This window comes from Schistocerca cancellata, chromosome 5 (assembly GCF_023864275.1).
Source record: "Schistocerca cancellata isolate TAMUIC-IGC-003103 chromosome 5, iqSchCanc2.1, whole genome shotgun sequence".
Taxonomy (NCBI): Eukaryota; Metazoa; Arthropoda; class Insecta; order Orthoptera; family Acrididae; genus Schistocerca; species Schistocerca cancellata.
The window spans coordinates 7,247,764-7,254,994 of record NC_064630.1 but is presented as its reverse complement, the minus strand read 5'-3'; the positions used below and the strand labels follow the sequence as shown (position 1 = coordinate 7,254,994).

The 7,231-nt window shown below is 46.3% G+C and overlaps 2 non-coding genes across 2 annotated transcripts; one reads left to right on the top strand and one right to left on the bottom strand.

The window, feature by feature from the left end:
- Positions 1-1,743: 1,743 nt before the first annotated feature.
- On the bottom strand, positions 1,744-1,818 carry Trnat-ugu (transfer RNA threonine (anticodon UGU)). The gene has a single exon. It is a non-coding gene; the product is annotated as a tRNA-Thr (tRNA).
- A 140-nt stretch (positions 1,819-1,958) lies between these two features.
- On the top strand, positions 1,959-2,033 carry Trnat-ugu (transfer RNA threonine (anticodon UGU)). The gene has a single exon. It is a non-coding gene; the product is annotated as a tRNA-Thr (tRNA).
- Positions 2,034-7,231: the final 5,198 nt, after the last annotated feature.

Genomic DNA, 7,231 nt, shown 5'->3' with positions numbered 1-7,231 from the left:
CAGTACTAGTCCGGTTTTTTTCTAGCCACACCTCGTAAATGTCATTTATAAATGCAAATTGTTTAAGAAATAATCGAAATTGGTTCTACAGGATAGCATCCTGCGTCTAACGAAGCTAGCGTCCTTTCACAACGAGATTTATAACTGCGTATTCGTTCTTCGGTCATTATAATGTGAAAATGCTGTACGGTAGACTTCGTCTACGCATTTAATGGCTCCTGAGACATGTATTCTAACCGGATGTGCATCATACTGTACGAGGCACCATTACTCCGTATTTCGAGGTGCAGTTGGCACCGCCGAGTTCTGTGACACTTGCTCGCAGAGAGCACGGTGACGCAGGTGAGGAATTCGTCTCATTAGCGGGCGCGGCGACATGGAGACATGGAGACATCAGCATCCGTCGCGGAGGCCGTTAACACTCGTTAGCCGGCAGCTGCTGCGGTTCCGCGATTTAGTGTGGCATTTGTCTCGGCGAGACGGCTGTCTGCCAGCTCTTACCCAGACCTGCGGGCTCCATCACTCCTGGCTCGGAGTCTCCATCTGCAAGTCGCCGGCAGTACAAGCGTGCGGACTAACGTTGGTGGCTGCTTGCCTCACCCATAAGTGGCAGTGATGCGGTCGGATATTAAGCATGACTGGTCACAGACCTGTAATGTAAAAGGAATACCACTGAAAGGAAGTATCTTCGCAATACTGACAGCATATGCAGAAATACAACCGAGTTCTACTAAATTCCGCAAGTCACGCATTAAACATGTTCAGATCATCTCTCGTGGGAGTCATAATCAATGAAAGGTTTTTCATTCCCTTTGGACCGAATTTGTACCAACAAGAAGAAAAGAGGAAAGACTGGGTTTAGCGCCACGTCGGTATCACGGTAATTACAGACAGAGTACAAGCTCTGCATGGGTCGAGAATGGGGAAGGAAATCGGCCGTGCCCTTTCAAACGAACTATCCCATTATTTGCGTGGAGCGGTTTAGGAAAGTCACAGAAAACCTGAACCTGGATTGGCGGATGTGCGTTTGAACCGTCGTCCTCCAGAAAGCAAGTCGAGTGTGAGAGAGCAAAAGACTCTCTCACCTATTTTTCACATACAGGAAATTATTAAAGATTTCATTACAACGTGATGCACCTTGAGTGAGAAACTAGGAAGTATATATGGCGGTAGTATCTGTTCCCGAAATATCAGTTACCGTGGATGACCATGCAGCTTAGCTAGAAATGAAATGATAATTAAATGGACACCCTATCTGCAAAAAGGCGTTGATGTACTTGATTGGGGACATGTTGAAAATGTGTACCCCGACCGGGACTCGAACCTGGGATCTCCTACTTACATGGCAGACGCTCTATCCATCTGAGCCACCGCAGGCACCAAGGATAGTGCGTCTGCAAGGACTTATCCCTTGCACGCCCCCCGTGAGATCCACATTCCCAACATGACCACACCACTACATTCGTAGTGAGCCTAATAGATGTTTGCCCATCGTACTCATTACTCGTGGCAGATTAATCTACCAAGTCCCGTATGAGTTCGGGCATAGCGTGTGCGTTCGCACAAGAAGGTCAATGGCCGGGAAGCCGTATTTTAACTACATATGGCGGTAGTGTCTGTTCCCGAAAAAACAGTTACCGTGGATGACCATGCAGCTTTGCTAGAAATGAAATGATAATTAAATGGGCACCCTAGCTGCAAACAGGCGTTGATGTACTTCATTGGGGACATGTTGAAAATGTGTGCCCCGACCGGGACTCGAACCCGGGATCTCCTGCTTACATGGCAGACGCTCTATCCATCTGAGCCACCGCGGGCACCGAGGATAGTGCGTCTGCAGGGACTTATCCCTTGCACGCTCCCCGTGAGATCCACATTCCCAACATGTCCACACCACTACATAGCCTTGCACGGGGAGAGTGTAAGGGATAAGTCCCTGCAGACGCACTATCCTCTGTGCCCACGGTGGCTCAGATGGATAGAGCGTCTGCCATGTAAGCAGGAGATCCCGGGTTCGAGTCCCGGTCGGGGCACAGATTTTCAACATGTCCCCAATGAAGTACATCTACGCCTGTTTGCAGCTAGGGTGTCCATTTAATTATCATTTCAACACTAGGAAGTAAACAGCCTGAGCAGACGTTGATGGAGCCTGTAGGACGCTAAATGCATGGGGCATTTTTATGATTATTAGCTTGTAGAAAGGGTTTGTTGGGAGTTGAAAGCAATTGGCGGCGAGCCCATCCCTCAGTAAATCCTGCTGGACAGGCCCAAAGCCACACAGGGCAGACAGGGCAGCCCCTCGTAGAGACAGGTATCCAGGAAAACAGTGTCGCGATACCTGCCGCAGCGCCAGCGGAAGCCTGGGCTGGGGCGATGGTCAAAAGGGGCACGTCTACACAATGGAGTCGTAAGCCAGGCATTGTGTGCAGAGTGATGCATAGGCAATTCACCTGTTTACGTGTTCTCCGATAGTGGAAATAGCCCTAGCCCCGTGAATGACTCTGCCCGTCCACCTCGGTTGTATAAGGAATTTCGGCGTCTGAGAAACGTTTGGAGAATCTTTATTACACCTCATAGCTAGGACTAACAAGCTCCAAGGGACAGGCGATTTAGATAAAGATCTTTCAGATTGTATCTGTTCGCTTGTTGCCATGGCAAAAGACACGACTTAGGAAAAAAATCATCTTCCCCCTCAGCGAAGACTTAAAAAAAGCCAGTAATTGGCGGTTTCTTTTTTCAGAGACGCAGGTTTCTTAACTCTTGCCCTGGTTCGATATGAAAATATGTCCAGATTTGTGTGAAATCTTATGGGACTTAACTGCTAAGGTCATCAGTCCCTAAGCTTACGCACTACTAAACCTAAATTATCCTAAGCACAAACACACACACACCCATGCCCGAGGGAGGACTCGAACCTCCGTCGGGTCCAGCCGCACGGTCCATGACTGCAGCGCCTTAGACAGCTCGGGGCTCGACATGAGTTTGTGCTGTCGTGTGGGAGGAGATGTAGCGGTACAAGGGGTACCAAATTTGTTATAAAAGTCAGTAAATTACCCAAAAGACAGTATTTTTCAGTACAGGTATTTAGCTCATTCCAAGCAAGTATGGATTCATGACGTCATCGTCTAGACACGATTTGACTGTAATTTGAATCCTTAGCAAACTAATAGCTTCTTTCAGCGGATACAATTTTTTTGATTGTGGAATACAAGTTCTTGAAGTTTATTCAGAATAGGTAATGTTAATTAGTAATTGCAGATCCATTATTTATTTGTTTAAATTACTAACTGTTGTGTAACTTCATTGATTGTCCTACGCCACTACGGAACTTGTATCGTGTCTCTTCACAAAAGATCTCAAGAAGCCGGGATAAACAAGAAACAAGAAGAGGACTAAAGAAGTGGCATCGGTACAAGGGGGTTTAGCGCCTCTAGATCTCTGTGATTGGCTCAAGGCGGTGTGAACGTGGTGTCGTTCGTGCACTTTGCGGGAAAACCTTTTTTTGTTTTGTTTTTTATTCCGGAGAGATGTGAAATACTCAGGTGCGGGACTTTGGTCTAGTAGGCATTTCTGGTCGAAGTTCTGGCATGTGTTGTTGGTACTTGTGACCGTGAGATTTTTGCATTTCTTTCGTGGTCGTGATCGATTCACAGTTGTCGCCTGCACGTCTTACCTCCACCGCACTCATATCGCCAGCTGCAAGTTACATCGCCGTACGAAGCAAACAAGGTAACGTACTGCCGCTTCGACGTTGTCAGGGCGTACGGATATCAATCGCCACTTGCTCTCAGCTTCACCTTTGTAGAGAAACTTCAGTGGATTTGATCAGTCAAAGTCTGCTCAGCGTCAGATCAATTCAGATTGCGTTATCCACGTTTTTAGGGCCAGCGTATTTGACTAACTCCACTAGTTAAACTGTCTCTGGCAACTGGGATACTTGTCCAGTGTAGTCTTTAATCACCTGTAGTATTCAATCAATAATTTGTTAAGCATAAAATTTTCGTCTGTTTTGTGTGGACAAATATTGTTACTACACTAAATGTTGCCAATGTTCTCAATCATTTGTATACTCCCACCAGGGTTACCTTTCAAGTATATTAATCACTGCACCTTATATATGAATGCACTGGCCCAGTTTATCTCGGTGTAAGTAAGAAACTACAGGAATCCAGAACTCTACTGCCAAAACAAAAAAATAAACGGAAATAATTCAAGAATAATTTCTCAGTGTTTTCGTTACTGGAAAGCAGTTGTGTCCGGAATAACAATGTAATTATTACTTATTCAGTTTTTTATTCACGTTACGTTCCTTTCTGTGAAAATATATTGAAAAAAATGAAGAAGCATGTAGTACGCAATCACCAAAACATCGATTACAAAACACAGACGTAAAAGTATTGTGATGTGGTTGTCGTCACTGAGGGGAACAACTCAGCGTACCTCTAATGCGCCTTTCTCCCATTGCCTTGGGTGAACTCACACACGATACGACTGTGGAGGAACTCTTTATCAGCAAACCTATCTCTACGAATGTTTTGCAGCGATATACTCCCACAGTAGACCTTAAGCGTCCCCGAAATTTTGTCCAATGGGTTTCTGGTTCATCCTGTATTTGCTATTCCTGCGGCTTCCATTACAATAAAATGGTTCAAATGGCTCTGAGCACTATGGGACTTAACATCTGAGGTCATCAGTCCCCTAGAACTTAGAACTAGTTAAATCTAACTAACCTAAGGACATCACACACATCCATGCCCGAGGCAGGATTCGAACCTGCGACCGTAGCAGTCTCGCGGACTGAAGCGCCTAGAACCGCACGGCCACCGCGGCCGGCTACCATTAAAATATATCGGACTAAAGTAGGTGACATGCTGATGGCTTTTGTTAAAATTGAAACGAGTTCGGCGTGCCAAGTACCCAGCGAATAAACGGAGCACATAGTGGAGGATGTTTTCGCTGCATTTAAGTACAATTGAGAATACCAAACTACGATGGCAGCACATAATATAGACGAGTTATATGGGTGCATACGCCTGAACAGCACACGTCTGTAGGATGTTTCTACAGACATCACAAAAAGTTTTGCATCACTTCGATTCCGAGAGTTCCGGAACCTGTACGGAAAATTGGAATAGGATCGACATAAACTTCGTTTGCGCCCTTTTTATTGCTGATAAAAACCACACCTTGCATGTTCTACCACCATACAGCTAGACCTTCAGAGCTGGTGGTCCAGACTGCTGTGCACATGGGTACCTCTAATACCCAGTAGCACGCCCTCTTACATTGATGCATGCCTGTATTCGTCGTGGCATACTATCTACAAGTTCATCAAGGGGCTGTTGGTCCAGATTGTCCCACTCCTCAATGGCGATTTGGTGTTGATTCCTCATAGGGAGTGGTTGGTCACGTCGTCCATAAACAGCCCTTTTCAATGTATCCCAAGCAATTTCGACAGGGCTCATATCTAGAGAACATGCTGGCCACTCTAGTCGAGCGATGTCGTTATCCTGCATAAAATCATTCACAATTTGTGTACGATAGGGGCGTGAATTGTGGTCCATGAAGACGAATGCCTAACCAATATGCTGCCAATGTGCTTGCAGTATTGGTCGGAGGATGGCATTCACGTATCGTACAGCCGTTACAGCGCCTTCCGTGTCTAAGGTGTTCAGCCTAACCGGGTTGCGTCTAAACTCGGCTGCGACAATTATCTGGTTGAAGGCATATGCGACACTCATCGATGAAGAGAAAGTGAGGCCAATCCTGAGCGGTCCATTCGGCATGTTGTCGGGCCCATCTGTACCGCGCTGCATGGTGTCGTAGTTGCAAAGATGGACCTCGCCATGTACGTCGGGAGCGAAGTTGCGCATCATGCAGCCTATTGCCGACTGCTTGAGTCGTAACACGACGTCCTGTGGCTGCACGAAAAGTATTATTCAACATGGTGGTGTTGCTGTCAGGGTTCGTCCTATCCATAATCCGTAGGTAGCGGTCATCCACTGCAGTAGCAGCCCTTGGGCGGCCTGAGCGAGGCATGTCATCTCCTCCCTGTCCGAGCAACATCACTCTGGTTCACTCTGAGACGTCTGATCACTTCCCTCGTTGACAGCGCTTCCTGGCGCAAAGGAACGATGCGGACGCGATCGAACCGCGGTACTGAGCGTCTAGGCATGGTCGAACTACGGACAACACGAGCCGTGTACCTCCTTCCTGGTGGAATGAGTGGAAACTATCGGGTGTCGGGCCCCCTCTGTCTAACAGGTGCTGCTCATGCATGGTTGTTTACATCTCTGGGCGGGTTTAGTGACATCTCTGGTCAAATGGACCACAGTCAACGTCAGTTTCCAGGAGTTCTGGGAACCGGGATGATGCAAAACTTTTTTGATGTGTGTATACAGGCCCCTCCCACCGGAGGTTCGGGTCCTACCTCGGGCATGGGTGTGAGTGTTGTTCTCAGCATAAGTTAGTTTAAGTAGCTTGTATGTCTAGGGACCGATAACCTCAGCAGTTTGGTCCCTTAAGAATTGACACAAACATTTGTGTGTAACATTTGTGTGTGTATAACAATGGATGTGAAATATTTGGTGGCGGTGAACATGATGATGAATTAACGATGATTATGGTCCTATTGTTTGTACGCAAAGATTAATCGTTTAACTATGTCCATACGACAGAATGGTCTATAAAAGTTATCACAAGTGGAAATCAATCGAAAGTACAGAAGATTGTATTTTAATAATGTGACAAGATACGGCTAAATTTCCCCACCTATGCACCATTTTTCGTTCCAACATCTGGTGTAAATAATCACCTGCATCTAATGCGGCAGGGACGGCCAAGAGTTCGTCTCTCGCTCCGTGCCCGAGCTACGACGCTCGTCCTGGCGCCACAATTCCGGCGCCATCGTGGCGGGCTGTCGCAGGGCAGCAGGGGAAAACTCTGGACGCACTACATTTAAACGGCAATACAGTCACACTTGGTTCTATATTTCACATTTCTCAAAAACTGACATAAAAATAACACAAATTTTCAATGTCATCTAAATTTTTTGTTGCGCTATAGATATAATTTTTGTCTGGTACAACCTGTCGGCGTGTGACAAGCGTGGAAGATTTCATAGATTTTCGGACTCAGTTTGACGCGTAATCATTATTTATTTAATCTCATAATCGAAAGAAGATCTTTCACACGCATCATGATGATCGAAATTTTTTAGCAGTTTTGCAAC